The sequence below is a fragment of the Bos grunniens genome, chromosome 14 (assembly GCF_055505025.1).
Source record: "Bos grunniens cultivar Pamir isolate PY7600 chromosome 14, Bosgru_T2T1.0, whole genome shotgun sequence".
Classification (NCBI taxonomy): Eukaryota; Metazoa; Chordata; class Mammalia; order Artiodactyla; family Bovidae; genus Bos; species Bos grunniens.
The window spans coordinates 64,777,996-64,796,069 of record NC_141178.1 but is presented as its reverse complement, the minus strand read 5'-3'; the positions used below and the strand labels follow the sequence as shown (position 1 = coordinate 64,796,069).

At 39.0% G+C, this 18,074-nt stretch overlaps 1 pseudogene; it reads left to right on the top strand.

Moving 5' to 3' along the window:
- The first annotated feature begins 476 nt into the window (after positions 1-476).
- Positions 477-18,074, top strand: part of LOC147359558 (metalloendopeptidase OMA1, mitochondrial-like) — a 171,255-nt pseudogene continuing 153,657 nt past the window's right edge.

Sequence of the window (18,074 nt, the reverse complement as noted above, 5' to 3'; positions counted from 1 at the left end):
CTATAGCTTGCCAGGCTTCTCTATCCATTGAATTATCCAGGCAAGAGTACTGGAGTGGGTAGACATTCCCTTCTCTGGGGGATCTTTCTGACCTTTCTGACCTTTTGATCTTACTGATCAAACCCTGGTCTCCTGCATTACAGGCAGATTCTTTACTGTCTGAGCTACCAAACAGCAAAAGTCCTATTTAAATTTAAGCTGTAGCTTCTGCCTGAGTTTTGGGGACTTTTAGTGAATAGCATACAAGAAGAGACGTCACCATTCTAACAAGGAGGAATGTGTTTGTCAAAGAAGTGATCCATGCCGGTTCTCTTGTCATATCCTTGGCCAATTTTTATTACAAGTGAAAGAGTGCAGTAGTTGCAACTTGAGAATAGCATGGTGACCAGAGGCTCATATCCTTCAGGGATAAGATCCTGTGTCACACCACCAGGTAAGCCATTTAGATTCTATTAGAGACACTAGCTGAGGAGAAGATGTATCTAGAATTGATGAGAGAAGGATATAATGAGTATCATGATGCCAGCTTCAATGGTTCAAGGAAGTCTACTGGGAGAAGACACCTGTACTTGGCTCTACTCAACTTGTTTTTATATGTTTCCTCCATCAAGAGACCAGCCAGTCTCCTGGAGGAGCTACTCTGGGACTTATCTGAAGAGGTGGATCTAGATGATGCCGAGAGTACAGTATCGTGTTCTCATCCACATTTCCCAGACCAAACCTGCAGATTTAAGAGACGTATTCCCCAGATGCTGGGAGTGCAGCTGGATGACAGCCCTAACCTGTTAATTCTCCCTGGAAGTTGCCTGGTTTAAAAAGTATACGAGACAGCAAAAGAGACACTGATGTATAGAACAGTCTTATGGACTCTGTGGGAGAGGGAGAGGGTGGGATGATTTGGGAGAATGGCATTGAAACATGTATACTAGCATGTATGAAACGAGATGCCAGTCCAGGTTCAATGCACGATACTGGATGCTTGGGGCTGGTGCACTGGGACTACCCAGAGGGATGGTATGGGGAGGGAGGAGGGAGGAGGGTTCAGGATGGGGAACACATGTATACCTGTGGCGGATTCATTTTGATATTTGGCAAAATATTGTAAAGTTTAAAAATAAAATAAAATTTAAAAATAAATAAATAAATAAATAAAATAAAAAGAGCCTCTTTGGGACTTCCTGGCAGTCCAGAGCTTAAGATTCTGCACTTCCACTGCCGGGGGCATGGGTTTGATCCAGTCAGGAAACTAGTATCTTGAATGCTGCAGCCAAATAAGTAAATAAACATAAATAAAAAATAAAGATAAGATAAAAAGAACCACCTTCTCGAGATTGCATCTACTTCCCAGAGGAAATTTGCATATCATGATGGCTTAATGTAGGAATATCAAACACTGCTCTCTTACTCCAATGCAGGATTGACAATAACAATTCCACCTTCAGAGCTCCTGTGGGCTTGGCTAAGGCCCAGTGTGGTTGCATCATTGCTCAACTTCTTCCTCTGTCCAGTTACGCTAGCTTCCCTCTCTTAGATCCAATCCTACGAGTACTCCCTAACAAACTTTCTCTATAATAATCTCCATTTCAGGGTCTACTCCCCCAGGAACCAGATCTGCAAGAGTAGCAATTAATTAATCAGTTCTTAAGTGCTTTAAAAAGTATTAATATCTCCAAACTGCGAGAGATTGCTTGTTTTGAGATAACAATATCAAAATATCTGCTATTTTAAAATTCTATACACATAAGTTGTGAGATTTTCCTGTATAAAACTGTCTCAAAGGGTTCTCTTAGCATTTGGTTACCTTTTAAAATCAATTGTTGATATCTTTTGCTATAGCAAAGAAAAGATGGGGAAAGAAAGCTTTATCAAAATGTGTGCTAATTTTACCCTTGGCATTATATTATCATATACAATCTCTAACAGTTGCATGAAATAGATATTCAAGTCAAATACTTCTTCATCATGTCGATATGGCAGAGGTAGTTATATTGTGAAGGCAAAGAAGCCTTTCAGGCTTGTAACTTACATGGGCTCTTGCAAAGATTTTTCTAGGAACCTTGGCACTATGCGCTTTGTGGTGTCTGTAAATTTTGCAAAGTGTTTCCTAAAATTAGTCTTCTGAAAGAAGGACTCACGATTTATGTAAGTTTCAGGCGCCACGAAACCTGGATTTGCTTTGGTGCTATTCAATGCTTTGGATTTTTTCGTATTGGCTCTATGCTCAGTCAAACTGGGCATTGGCTCCAAGTGAGAGCCAGCATTAGTTTTATGCCACGGATTTTTCCTGTAATGTGATCAAAGTTTTGGGTGAAAGCTTAGTTTCTTTCATTGAATTTGGATTGCTATTCCTCTAGGACTTCCATTATTTTTTGAGGGCAGAAATGAGCTTCTCATTATCAAGATTTCTAGGTTTTCAGCCTAAAAAGTTTCTAATCGCATCACCATGCTGGAGCAGGTTGATAGAATGTGAAGAAAATTGGCCTGCACACCAAAGAAACATTTCCAATAAGTTTTCCCCGACCTTAGGAGTGTGAGAGCAAGACTTAAAAGTGATTCTCTGAGCATTCGTCTTACTCTGTGTAAGAAACCATAACTCTCAGCCAAGTGTCTCTTTCAACCTTGTTTGCTCTTTAAAATTTTTTTTTCTGGCCCAACAATTCCCCCTGTCACTTATCAATAGGGCATGTAGTCATTTTTACTTAAAGGTGAAGGATTGTCTGTAATGGTAATGATTAAAGCTGATTTGAAATAAAGCAAATGAATTTGTATATGTTACCAAAATTGATAATAATTCACATCAAATTCTTTCAAAGCAGCTACATACTTTGGGACAAGCTTTCTGCTATTGAACAAGATATTATGATGAATATAATGATGAATATTGTTGAATATGTAAAATAAATTTTTTATTTTTAATTTCAGCTAAAATTAGCATTGGTCTTCGATTATCCATGTTTTGAATGCATGATATAAAATTGTTGATCTGACAAAATTTCTCATTGTTTTATAAGTGTTCATTTTTAAAACATATGTTTTTTTGTTTACACATTACAGTATGTCCGAGAATACTGCAATGAGTTACCATTTTCTCCAAGGGAAACTTCCCTACCCAGGGATTGAACCTCCATCTCCTGCATTGCAAGAAGATTCTTTACCACTGAGCCACCAGGCAAGCCCAACTTAAAAGCATATTAACATGGCTTAAATAATTTGTTTAAATACTTTTCCTTTTTTTTTCTTTTTTGAGAGGAATTATGGGAGAATACTATCTCTGAGTCCTTAGTCATGGATCCTGTCCATCTCCAGAGCTTTTTCAATGTTCATCAGATGCTATGATCATCTTACATGGGGACTGGGCTTAACTCCACCATTTGTAGCTGCTTCTTACGCTTTTAAGTGGCACCAGTGATGAAGACCTCGCTAGCGAATGCAGGAGAGGTAAGTGACGCAGGTTCGATCCTTGGATCAGGAAGAAGGGCAGGGCAACCCACTCCAGTGTTCTCTCCTGGAGAATCCCAGGGACGGGGGAGCCTGGTGGGCTGCCGTCTATGGGGTCACACAGAGTCGGACACGACTGAAGCGACTTAGAAGCAGCAAACAATACAGATCATGGTTTCCTGACCTGGAATCTACTGAGGACTGGTCTAAGAACAGACACGAAGGTCTCAGAAAACCTCTCAAATAGAATCCCAAACCACACATATCTGGGCATTTTTAAGTGCTTTTGAAACTGTTAATTATGTCCTATAAAATATTTTATGTTAATTCAATACTTCAGCAATATAGAGATGACCCATTAACTGTTTCTTCATGGGACTATAATGCTTTGGGGCTGGTTTCTAAATTTAGATGTAGTTTATTGGTTCAGAGAAAAACAATCTTCTCCTAAGCATATTTTTGTTGAAATTCAAAAACTGATTATAATCACCATTTCCCACAGAAATAGCCTGTCTCAAAGGTTGTGACCCTGTGAGGTGGGTAGAAAAATGTCTCTCATCAGGGAATACATTTCTCACCACGAATTTATTCCTTTAATCCACTCTAATTCAGGGAGTCTTAGCTTTCTGTTTTCAGACTTTGGAAGGCCTAGTGTTTGTAGAAAGATGAATGTGGCAAAGGTTAGGAAAACACACAACAAGAGTGAATCTCATTGGAAGGTACATTTCTGTCTTGAAGCAACATCGTCTTTATTACACTCAGCACAGAGGCAGGCATTATTTTTAGACAGGGTCATTCTATGATCTTACCCTGCACTCAGATCCCAATAATATTTTAATGACAAGAAATCCAAACACTTATCAAGACAAAATAAACTACATGATGGAACAATGGAAAATGGATATTATATGAGAAAGTGAAAGTCCAATATTCTCTTCTCAGTCAAGTTAAAGAAAATCAGGTTAATTCAGTGAGATAAGCTGGTAGACTAAGACTAAATATTTTTAAGATATCCATTCTCTCCAACTTAATTTATAAATGTAATATAACCCCATTTAAAATTCCAATAGGATGCTTTAGCTGAATAGATTCTAATTACTTTTAATTCAATAAAGGTAAAATAATATGGCACAATTGTTTCCCTGAAGTGGGAAGCCTCCAAACTTATTCTTATAGTTTTTCTTTATTGAGTACTGTTTATAGGTGGCATCTCCTCTATAAAGCTTTTGGTAATTTCTTTCAATGAAAGTAGCTGTTCTTTTCTTTGATCCCATGAGAAATTCATCTGTACCATTCTTTTAGGATGTACTAATTCCTACCATGGGCTTCCATGGTGGCTCAGTGGTAAAGAATCTGCTTGCAATGCAGGAGACACAGGTTTGCTCCCTGGATCAGGAAGATCCTCTGGAGAAGGGCATGGCAATTCACTGCAATATTCTTGCCTGGAGAATCCCACAGACAAAGGAGCCTGGAGGGCTACAGTCCATGGGGTCGCAAAGAGTCAGTGACACAACTGAAGCGACTGAGCACACACAGCACACACACACACACACACACACACACACACACACACACAATTCCTACAAAGGTTATATTTCTGTACATTTTACCTCCCTAAAGAATACAATACTGTGTGCTCAGTGGTGGCAGACTCTTTGCGACCCCGTGGAATGTAGCCTGTCAGGCAAGAATCCTGGAGTGGGTTGACATTTTCCCCTTCAGAGCATCTCCCTGACCCAGGGATCAAATCCAGGTCTCCTGCATTAGCAGGAAGATTCTTTACCACTAGTGCCACCTGGGAAGCCCCCATCATGGCGATGTCTTTATCCTTAATGTAGCCTGCCAATCCAAGTGGGCTGCTACATTAAGAATGTGCTTGTGCTATTTACTTTCTAAGCTCTAGTCCTACGACAGACCGTCTGTTAGAACTTGTGCTTTCATCATGAGCATAAAAGCTTTCCAAAAACCAGTCCCCAAAGAATGATTTTCAGTTGACGTCCAGTACCAAAAGGCAGAGGTGTGGTTTTCAGAGCATTCCCCCAGCTCCCTTGCCTTGCAAAACTCTGCTGTCTTCTCATTACAGTTGGCTGTGCCAAGCAGGCAGAGATCTCCCGCCCTCCCCTCCCCCAGCAACGTGGGGAGAATATGTTTCACTCTTTTGGATGTTATGTTCTTTGTCTTTCAGGGAGACAGGCCCGAATGATATCAGTTTTCAGCAAGTCTCTGGCTGCCATGAGGAAGCAGAGACTGTCAACTTGTTGCTTCTCCCAGTTGAAGCCAGAAATATATCTATGGTGGGAGGTCCCAGGGTGTGCTCCGCAGACTGACACGTTCTGTGTGGTGGAGAACAACATGTGCTCATGCCTTAGTGAGGACTTCTTCCTCCCTGTGATGTTCTCATTTTTCCAGCTCTGTTCTTCTGTGACCTCCCAAATCTGCTTGGCAGTTATACACAGTGGGTACATCTAGAAGTTGCTGAGAGAGGGGGAAAAAAAGTTTCTAACAGCTGCTGGTATAGACAGAGAAGAAACTTATCTGCATTTTGACAAAATTCAGTATTTTAAATTTAAGGTAGAAAAATAAATATTTTTTTTCAGAACTGAAGTTAGAGACAAGCATAATGACAAATTAAGTTCAAACTAAGTCATTATCTAGCAAATGATAAGGAATTTATTTAAGGAATTTTAATTGAGCTCCACGTATAGAGTTATAGGGACCAGCTTAACAGCTGCAATATCTTTGTAAGACAGTCACTGACCCAAAGTGCAAGTTTGTGTAATCCCTGGTAATTTATAATCAATGATTCTAGGGAGTTCTTTCAGTCTTATTACAACATACAATCAAAGTAATTGTCAAAACTATCAAAAGAAATAGGGACTTCCTTGGCAATCCAGTGGTGAAGACTCCATGCTTCCAATGCAGGGGGCACGGGTTCCATCCCTGATCAGGGAAATAAGATCCCATAGCTGTGTGGCATGACCATATGTAAATAAATAATAAAGTTACAGAGTTTTAAAAAAGGAAGTTTATTTTAAAAACTGAAAAATAAGGTGTAAGTGAGAGATCAACATTTTCTCTAGTGTTGTAAAATATGTTGTACCGTTTAACATATTTGTTGTATGTAGCTGAATTTAAGGAGCTTCCCTGGTGGCTCAGATGGTAAAGAATCTGCCTGCAGTGTGGAAGGCCCAGCTTAGATCCCTGGGTAGGGAAGATCCCCCAGAGCAGGAAATGGCTTCCCACTCCAGTTTTTTTCCTGTAGAATTCCATGGACAGAGGAGCCTGGTGGGCTATGATCCATGGGGTCGACTTTTACAAAGAGTTGGACACGACTGAGTGACTTAACTCTTTCTACTTTCAGCTGAATTTTTAAAAATGCACATTTACTAATAGATACTGACATAGCCTACTGCTATCAAGAATATGTTTAGTAGAAGAGAACAATGTTTACTGATGACTCAGGGCAATGGTTTTCAAATTCTGTTTGATGCCTAAATATTTCCCTCCCAGCCCAACATAAAGGATAATTGTGTTAAATACACTAATATTTATCAACTGAATTATATTAAGTACCAATATTTATAAATTGATTGTGAGGATTAAAGCCAGACCAATTTATTTATTATTGCCTTCCAATCTACTCAGCATAGTACATCTATTACTTACATGAACCCAAGGATTCTCCATAGAATCCACACCACAGGTTCCTAAGGTTTTCTGCTCAGTTTTATAGCTGTGAATCTATAAGGTATAATATCAAATTATACCAACTCCAGCGTGACCTTAATACAATAAAAAAACAGGAGTGATGGCATCAACATAAGCAACGATAATACAAAACAAAATACATTGTTTGTTTGGATTTTGAGACTAGTATTGCATTAAGAACCTTATTGTATCATTATGTTTATTCTTCATAATGACCTCCTTATAACGTGGGTATCATTTTAACCTTTCTTTTACACTTAAGTAAGCCTGGGATTTGAGATTTTAAGTAACTTCCCCAAGGACATGCACAGCATCAAAGATAAAATTTGAATCTATCTGATTTTATACAACTTCTTGCCAGTAATTTTACATCCTATGTTGTAACAACTTCTGCATCAGTGAGTGTCTTTGTTAGACTCCAGTTTCCATAGTAAAATGTCAGCATTCCTAACTATACAGAGTTAAATGTAAAAATACTCTGCAATTCAGAACCCCCCCAAAATGTACAGTAACATCAGGCTGTGTTAGTGAGTACAAATTCCAGTTGTTACTGACCCTTTCCAGGAAAAGCCAAAATAAAAGATCTGATGTTTATGGAAGGTCATTTGAAGACCATGCAGTCTATTAATTCTTAGATTTTCTATCATTCAACTATGTATCAAGCAAGAGGAGGAGAAATTTGAGATTGTGAAAAACAAAAATTTGTACCTGGGCACTTTGGAAAAAATGTATCACTAATTAAAATCATACATACAGAGAAACAGTTTGATTTAGTCTTGTGTTTGTTTCATTATGCTATAAATATATTGAATTTGAGGCTCTTATATGATAGATGTGGAAATTTTCAATAATGCTTGGAGTTATGTACTTGAAATAAGGGAAAGAATGTCAGAGTTATGAGTGGAGATTTGGTAGTTAGCTAGAGCTAGAGGGAGGGCTGGATAAAGCACAAGCTGGAATCAAGATTGCTGGGAGAAATATCAATAACCTCACGTATACAGATGACACCACCCTTATGGCAGAAAATGAAGAATAACTAAAGAGCCTCTTGATGAAAGTGAAAGAGGAGGCTGACAAGGCTGGCTTAAAACTCAACAGTCAGAAAACTAAGATCATGGTATCTGGTCCCATCACTTCATGGCAAATAGACGGGAAAACAATGAAAACAGTGAAAGACTTTATTTTTCTGGGCTCCAAAATCACTGCAGATGGTGACTGCAGCCATGAAATTAAAAGATGCTTGCTCTTTGGAAGAAAAGCTATGACCAACCTAGACAATATACTAAAAAGCAGAGACATTACTTTGCCAACAAAGGTCCGTCTAGACAAAGCTATAGTTTTTCCAGTAGTCATGTATGGGCTGTGAGAGTTGGACTATAAAGAAAGCCAAATGTCAAATAATTGATGCTTTTGAACTTTGGTTTTGGAGAAGACTCTTGAGAATCCCTTGGATTGCAAGGAGATCCAACCAGTCCATCCTAAAGGAGATCAGTCTTGAATATTCATTGAAAAGACTTATGCTGAAACTGAAACTCCAAAACGTTTGCCACCTGATGTGAAGAACTGATTCATTTGAAAAGACCCTGATGCTGGGAAAGATTGAAGGCAGGAGGAGAAGGGATGACAGAGGATGAGATGGTTGGATGGCATCACTGACTCGATGGACATGAGTTTGAGTAAGCCATGGGAGTTGGTGATGGACAGAGAGGCCTGACATGCAGGCACAACTGAGTGACTGAACTGAGAGGGAGGTGACAGTTGAAGTTATCAGGAAACAACTTTCAAGACAAAAGTAAAAGAGTAAAAGAAGCTATAAATGACATGTCCAAAACTCTTTTGCCAAGGATGATGTGAGATATAGGTCTCCTTCCTGCTGCAGTTTGTTAACAAGCAGTAGTGTGAAATGTGATTGCCAAAAATAGTTTAGAGATTCTGGTAGCTTGAGCCTAGCTTCATGAGTGTGAGTGGTATTCATAATGGTGAAAGTAGAAGGGGCATAGGAAGGAAGTTGCTGCTGCTGCTGCTGCTGCATCGCTTCAGTTGTGACTGACTCTGTGTGACCCCATAGACGGCAGCCCACCAGGCTCCCTCGTCCCTGGGATTCTCCAGGCAAGAACGATGGAGTGGGTTGCCATTTCCTTCTCCAATGCATGAAAGAGAAAAGTGAAATCGAAGTCATTCAGTCGTGTCCAACTCCTAGCAACCTCATGGACTGCAGCCTACCAGACTCCTCCGTCCATGGGATTTTCCAGGCAAGAGTACTGGAGTGGGTTGCTACTGCCTTCTCTGTAGGAAGGAAGTAGAAGCATCCTGGCCTCTGATTCACATCAGTGACAGTGTGCTCTTGGATTCAGTAGTACAAAGGTGCTCTTTCTGGCTTCCAATCCTCCAATCCATCATACAATTTTGTAAGTAACTAATTTCTAGGACTCACACCGTACTCCTTGAAATATGTAGAGCGGTTTGCTTCCTTGCTAGACTCTGACTGACACAATGGTCGACAGGAAAATGTTTTTCACATGTGAGTCAAAAATAACAAGACTGACACACAACCATTGCTTTTAAAAAAATAAGAGTTACTTAATGGTACTGATAAAGCAGCTTTGGTACAATGGTGAGAATGTATATAATAATGATGGTGTGGTGGTGATGATGATGATGATATTAACATTTATTGAGTGCTTACTGTGTGACAAGCATTATTCTCATTGGCTATCTGTTTTCACTCAGTTGTTCCTACTATTACTGTTTGAAGCATGTGTATTAAGTGCCTGTATTACAGATGCAGAGACTGAAGAATCAAGATTTTATATTCACTGCTCAGTATTACACAACTTTAAAAAACTGATGATGTCATTGGAAATCCCACAATCTGATGTCCAAATTTATGCTTCTAATAACTTTCCTGTTCTGCCTTGAAGTATGAGTGCAGAGTATAAAGGAACAACAACAAAACAATCCAAAAGATGAGACCAAGAGTGTGAATTATCATGGTAGTCCATATGTAAAATGTAATAAGAATCATGGAAAATGGAAAATGAGCCAGATTTAGAAAGAGAGAGTGTAAATAGTGGACCATCAGTCTTTGCAGTGATGATCTAAAGAAGCAAGTATGGTTGTGCTTAGGGGTGAGCAGTCTGAAGTGAATTCAATATGAAGGAGCAGAAAGGCTGGACCATCTGTGTGACCTCAGTTTTGTGAATGAAGTCTGTGAGTCTGTTAAGAGTCCTCCACAGGCACTGGACATCCCTGCCAGGTCTTGCTAAGTGTCCCAAACTGCAAGACCTAACTGTACTTTGACCTTGAAATGGTTCTTTCCTTTAGCTAATTATGTAGACTATTCTAAGAAGTAGGTGAAGGCAATCACAGTACTTTTTTTTTTTTAATATTTTACTCATTTATTTATTTATTTGACCATGCTGGGACTTAGTTGTAGCATACAGGATGCTCCATCTTGGTTGCAGCATGTAGGATCTTTAGTTGAAGTACGTGGAGATATTTACTTGAGGCACGCAAACACTTAGTTGCAGCTTGTGGGATCTTTTTCCCTGACCAGGGATAGAGTCTGGGCCCCTGCACTGGAAGCAGAGTCTTAACTGCTGGACCACTGGGGAAGTCTATTAATATTTGCTCCTGTCATATATAAAATGGGCATAATAATTCTGCCTCATGGTATTATAATCATGATGCAATGACTAACATTTTGTAGGCTTCTAAAAAAAGTTAGTTCCAATTTTCACACATAATTGTAGCAAGAGGTGTGTCTGCAATTAAGTTCCAACATGACCATCTGGGAAAGTTCAGGCATTTACTTTTACCTCAAGGAAGAATGACAGTAGAACGCTGAGCCCTGGATTCTACTAAGCAGAGAAAAGAAAGATAATTTTGAAAAAAAAAAAAAAACCCACAGTTTTCAAAAAGAAATGCTTTTGCAAAGACAGAGAATCACAGTGACTCACGTTATAATTGTTCACATATTATATCCCTGTTGAATATTACATACACACAGGGCTTTAGTGATCTTAGCTGAAAGATGCTTTCCAAGAAGAGATCATTTAGCATTCATCTTTAATGAACGATATGTCAGCCTTAATTTACAGATATAATCAAGTGAGAATTCATTTCCAGGGTCTAATAAAGAATTTTACTAGGTTAAAATAGGGCATAATTTCCCATTTAGCTTCCAGTGCAGTTTTCTGAACATACAGGGAAGGAAAGCCAGAATAACGAGAGTTCTAGGGCATGAGAGTGTGAGAGAGAAAAGTCACTAAGTGTTCACAAAGGACAAACAAGTTGGACAAGGACAATCATAAATTAACAAACAAACACCACCTTGAAACCTTTGCTTACCTGATTGCAAACCCCTTTGACTTCAGTTAAGTATCACCTAAGCTTTTATACTTGTTGCTGTTGTTTAGTTGCTAAGTCGTGTCCGACTCTTTCGAGACCCCATGGACTGCATGTGGCTTGCCAGACTCTGTTCATGGGATTTCCCAGGTGAGAATACCAGAGTGGCTTCCCATTTCCTCCTCTAAGGGATCTTCCTGACCCAGGGATCAAAAAAGTCGCCTTGCGTTAGAAGGCAGATTCTTTCCACTGAGCTACAAGGGAAGATTTTATACATAGCGTCCCTAATATTTTAGGTTTCATAAGAACACAATTTACTTCAATAAGATCGTGTAAATTTATATTTTTTCTAAACCATTGATTTCCACTGTTGACTTCCCCCATTTATTTAATTTCAGAACTTAAAATGCATATAAATTCAGGTGGTTTAGAGGCTCAATGAGTCATGTCCTACTTTGGTTACTGTTAAAATATCCCCAAATATATATGCCATCCTTTATCCTCAAAGATGAGTCTGCCGATGGCAATCAGTAAGAAAAAAAGTCACATAATTATTTTTCAAAAAAAGGTAATGAATTTCTGTAGATCTCTTCATACCTTCTCAATTGAGATTTGCACTCAATAGCATATTCTAGGCAAGCTAAGGAGACTGTTCTATTTTTAAAAGATTATTTTTAAAGGACCATTATGAAAATTTGACCTAGTTGTAAGCTGAGGATACGATGATGAAATTAATCCATGTAGCTAACAAAAATTTATATTTACAATTCTCGTGCATGCGTGCTAAGTCACTTCAACTGTGTCCAGTTGGTCACTTCTGGTAAGTCACTTCAACTGGTCACTTCTCTGTGACCCTATGAACCATAGCCAGCCAGGCTCCTCTGTCCAAGTGATTTCTCCAGGCAAGAATGCTGGAGTGGTTCACCACGCCCTCCTCCATAGGATCTTCCTGACCCAGGGATTGAACCTGCCTCTCTTACATCTCCTGTGTTAGCAAGCAGGTTCTTTACCACTAGCACCACCTGGGAAGCCCTCAATTCCCATATGCGTGGTCTGTTCAAGGGATTGACTATAAAATCAACTCTACAATGTTGTCCTCATAAAAGGATAGTAGAGGAGGTAAGCATATAGTAGAGGAGATAATCATTAAAATAGGTAATTACAGAGAATTCCCTGGCTGTCCAGTGGTTGGGACTTGGCACTCTCTGCCTGGTCCCAGGTTCGATGCCTGGTTTGGATCTAAGATCCCACAATGCCACAGAATGCAGCCAAAAAAAGAAAAAAAAAAAACCAATCCTTGAAAAACAGACAGCTATATTGCTGTGCTCTAAAAGTAATGATAGAGAGATAATGGGTTATTATTAAAATATTAAGAATAGAAACAAATGTATATAACCTGGAGTTAAAAGTAGAGTTACTAAGGAAGGTTTTACTAAGGTTGATAATTTGTGAATTTAGTTGTAATAAATGAAAAGGAATTAGCTAAAAGGAAAGGTCTCTTCCATGCAGAGATGTAGAAGCATCCATGTCAGAAACACTCATATTGATGCGAAGGTTGGAGTAGATACAGGAAAAGTTCTAAGCAGTATAATAATACTCACGAGTTATGAGCGTGGAAAGCTAGGCAGAGGCTATATACTGGAGAACCCTATATTCTACCTTAAAGAGCTTAACCCATATATGATAAGTGATGCAAGTCATCATATGGTTCTGAGAAAAAGTAACACATTTAAATTTGCATTGTGGTTTAAATTCGGTCAGTTGTAGGGATACAAAGTAATGGCAAGAACTTAGATGGGTGAGGCTGAAACTAATCCACAAAGTACATAATGACAACATTCAATCCTTAATATTAGCATTGGTTCAGTCAGTTCAGTTGCTCAGTCGTGTCTGACTCTTTGTGACCCCATGAATCACAGCACACCAGGCCTCCCTGTCTATCACCAACTCCCGGAGTCCACCCAAACCCATGTCCATCGAGTCGGTGATGTCATCCAAACATCTCATCCTCTGTCGTCCCCTTCTCCTCCTGCCCTCAATCTTTCCCAGCATCAGGGTCTTTTCAAATGAGTCAGCTCTTCGCATGAGGTGGCCAAATTATTGGAGTTTCAGCTTCAACATCAGTCCCTCCAATGAACACCCAGGACTGATCTCCTTTAGGATGGACTGGTTGGATCTCCTTGCAGTCCAAGGGACTCGCAAGAGTCTTCTCCAACACCACATTTCAAAAGTGTCAATTCTTCAGCACTCAGCTTTCTTTATAGTCTAACTCTCACATCCATACATGACCACTGGAAAAACCATAGCCTTGACTAGATGGACCTTTGTTGGCAAAGTAATGTCTCTGCTTTTGAATATGCTATCTAGGTTGGTCATAACTTTCCTTCCAAGGAGTAAGCGTCTTTTAATTTCATGGCTGTAATCACCATCTGCAGTGATTTTGGAGCCCAGAAAAATAAAGCCAGCCACTGTTTCCACTGTTTCCCCATCTATCTGCCATGAAGTGATGGGACCGGATGCCATGATCTTCGTTTTCTGAATGTTGAGATTTAAGCCAACTTTTTCACTCTCCTCTTTCACTTTCATCAAGAGGCTCTTTAGTTCTTCTTCACTTTGTGCCATAAGAGTGGTGTCATCTGCATATCTGAGGTTATTGATATTTCTCCTGGCAACCATGATTCCAGCTTATGCTTCTTCCAGCCCAGCCTTTCTCATGCTGTACTCTGCTTATAAGTTAAATAAGCAGGGTGACAATATACAGCCTTGACGTACTCTTTTTTAACCAGTCTGTTGTTCCATGTCCAGTTCTAACTGTTGCTTCCTGACCTGCATACAGATTTCTCAAGAGACAGGTCAGGTGGTCTGGTATTCCCATCTCTTTCAGAATTTTCCACAGTTCATTGTGATCCACACAGTCAAAGGCTTTGGCATAGTCAATAAAGCAGAAATAGATGTTTTCTGGAACTCTCTTGCTTTTTTGATGATCCAGTGGATGTTGGCAATTCGATCTCTGGTTCCTCTGCCTTTTCTAAAACCAGCTTGAACATCTGGAAGTTCCCGGTTCACGTATTGCTGAAGCCTGGCTTGGAGAATTTTAAGCATTACTTTACTAGCGTGTGAGGTGAGTGAAATTGTGTGGTAGTGACGTAGTGAAATTGGCATAATCTGCCACATACACATATAGTGATGTGGTGATGTAGTGAAATTGGTATCAATTCAGTTCAGTCGCTCAGTCGTGTCCGACTCTTTGTGACCCCGTGAATCGCAGCACGCCAGGCCTCCCTGTCCATCACCAACTCCCGGAGTTCTAATCTACCACATATAATACAAGCCTAACATAGTGTCTCACCCTTATTTAAAACTCAATTTAAGAAAGTATTTTCCTGTGGGAAAAAATTGAAATTAAGTTTAGGCAACTGCTTAAGATCTAGGCTTCTGTAAATCTGAGGTGAGAAGACCTACATTAATTCATTCATGAGGATTAAAGAAGTCAAGATACATACATGACCTGTTTAGTTGTCATTGGACTGGAGAGTTGGAAGGTAAGGCCCAATCAAGAGGTCAGTGTTTTAAGACTGAAAGTGTTGCTCACAACTCACAAATATCATAAAATACAGAAGTAAAAACTTGATTATTATTGTAAGTCTCAGGACCACACCTTTTCAAGGAGAACAGGGCATCTGTAAGAATTTTATATATTAGTTCTCCGTGTAAAATTGTACACATTGGACTTCTGTGTAAAAGTAAATGGATGCTTACTTCCATGGTAAAGTTGATGTGGCCACAGAGAGAAGAGAGCATGAGGCTTGGAGGAAGTTCATTTTGCTCACAGGTCCCAAAGAGCAGGGTCACTACAAGCCGTGCAGGGCCACAAGGGAAGTGCCCAGGTTTTGATCAGGGGGCAGAAGATAAGGGCAAAGGGCTAGTCTAGACCAGGGGCTTTATTGAGGATTTCACAAGAAAGGGAAGGTAGGGTTAGGGATATAGTTTAGGACTGGCTAGTTTAAATAATTCCAGCAGGCTTTGGGCTAAAGGGATGCTCGGTGGTTGCCCAAGACAGAGAGCAAGTGATACTGGCTTGGCATGTGAGGGCTGGATAAGGAGGTGGTGGGGGTTATAGACTTGGGATTGGTTGGTTTGTATATGAGAGACGTGTTCTCAGTTGAGCCTATTGCTGAGAAAGGACTAACCCTGGGAGCAGCAGCCTCTTCTGGGGCAGCAAGATTTTATATCATAAAAAACAGAAAATAAAAATAATGATAGATCCACTAAGCCTCAGGACAACACATTTCAAGGAGTTCATCTCATAGGTTAGATTTTACACATTGGAATTTTATGTAAAATTTTACATATTGGACTGTCATATAAAATATTTGCTGAATAAGGATTTATGCATTAAAGCAAGAAAAGAAGGAAGGGGAAAATAAAGAAGAGAGGAAGGAAGAAAGGAAGGAAAATAAAAACAAGCTAAAGCCCCAAAACCTCTGCAAAAAAAGTTTTCTTCAATAATTAGCATTAAATAAGATTGATTTTGTTAAATTTGCCTTAGTTATTCTCATCCTCCTTCCCTATGGTCCCCCACCCCCAGGGACACTTGACAATGTCTAGAAACATTTTTGATTATCACAATTTGAGGGTTACAGCTGGTATCGAGTGAGTAGCTGCCAGGAATACTGTTAGATATCCCCTGTTACACAGGATAGCCTCCCACAAACAAATGTTTCTCAGCCAAAATGTCAATAGTGTCAAGATTAAGAAACCTGGATCTGCATCAATATTTTAGAGAGGGATGCCATTTTTTAAAATAGCTATTTGTCCTCTCATACTGCAACTGACACTAAAGCCAAATTAATGACTTAGAAAACATATCAGAAAGGCTTTCCTTAAAAATACATTTACTGAAAAAACATTTTTCTTAAAGATTATTTTATACACTGTTTTAAAATCAGGGCCACTTGATTTCTAATTTTCTAATCAGATCAACCACATGTTTAGCTGCTTACCTTGCCTTTATTTAAAAGAAGAAATTTTTAAAAATTAGAAAAAGAGAGGGATATAACCTCAAAATTTGCTTTCTCTGTGAAACTGTATACTTCTGGGAACCTAGCCCAGCAAGAGTGCGTCTAACTGCTTCCTCCGTTATAAATGAACTTCAGGGTCATAAAGAGAGCAGTAGGCAGAGGAAGAATTAAGAAGGTGACAGCTTTATTGCTCATTATGGATTGAAACAAGCTGATGGAAAGGTTATCACCAGGCAATGCTGCTTTGATTCTGCTATCATGGGAAACAATATATTAAGGCTAAATAAATAAGAAAGTTGTAAACAAAAATTTTAGGCCATTATTTAATAAATATAACTACTTTTGACATGTGTTGAGTTACATGTAAAATATGAAAACTAGTTTGAAGGAAACAAAGATGCCACTTTTGAGGAATCTCCCATATCAATGGATTCAGACAAAGAATGTGATATTCTGAATAAATTGTGTAAAAGTGGAAAAAAGTTGTGTAAAATATAAATAAAAATACTTCTTGGGTGGCTTGGCTGTGTAAACATAATGACATTAAATAATTTACAGTCATAGAAATGTGTTCAAAATATGGTTAAATGCTGTATTTTGTGAACTCGTTCAGTGAAGTACCATCTTACACATTTTCTCCCCAAGTAATCTAGGAGGTTCAAGTTAGTTTTCTACCTTATTCCTCTTTCATTTTATATTATATGACTTTGCTCAAACTCTATATCTGTCCTGGCAAATAGTGAGCAGTTAATTGAATTGAATTGACTCGCACAATACTATTATCTTCTCGTTACCTTTAACTTCCTTGACTAACCCATATGTTTCTTTTTTCTTTTTTTTTCTGCCCCCATAGGTTCAACTATCATCTACATGATAATGATTCTTAAAATTGTATTTCTTTCTAGCCCAAATCACTATTTTTAACTTCTTCTTATGGACCCAACACCTCCTCCTTTATTCATCTGCGTGGATGTCTTCCAAACTCCTAACACAGTAATTTATAAGTTGTCTGTCAGAGGAGCCTGGCAGGCTATAGTCCACAGGGTCACAGAATTGGACATGACTGAAGTGACTGAGCACATTGCCATTGTCCCTGGTTTTTTGACAGATGTGCTGAAAGTTCACATAAGGAGGATGAAAGCATGATTCTAGGGTCTTGAGGACATGGTCTCATCCAGTCTATGTATGTATTATATTGGCCAAGGGGATAAGTAGGACAGGGACTATCTACCATATATGTCATTTAAGTTGTGATAACTTGCAGAAGCCCCTTCCATGGTGTGTTGAGGAAAATAATCAGACATTATGAGCAGGGGAAAAATGGGAGATAATGTCAATTTCAGTAGCCTTTCCTATCCCACTGCCTTGTAAAGAGCATGGTATAGAGTAGACACTTGCTAAAATTTTGTTGAATACATGACTCAGAAGCTCCCATGTCTTTGGAAAACTTTTTTTTTTTTCCTGAAAAGGACCATATAGTAAATACATTAGGATTTATGGGACATACGATCTGTCTCACAGCTATTAATTTTGCCTTTGTTGAGTAAAAGTAACCATAGT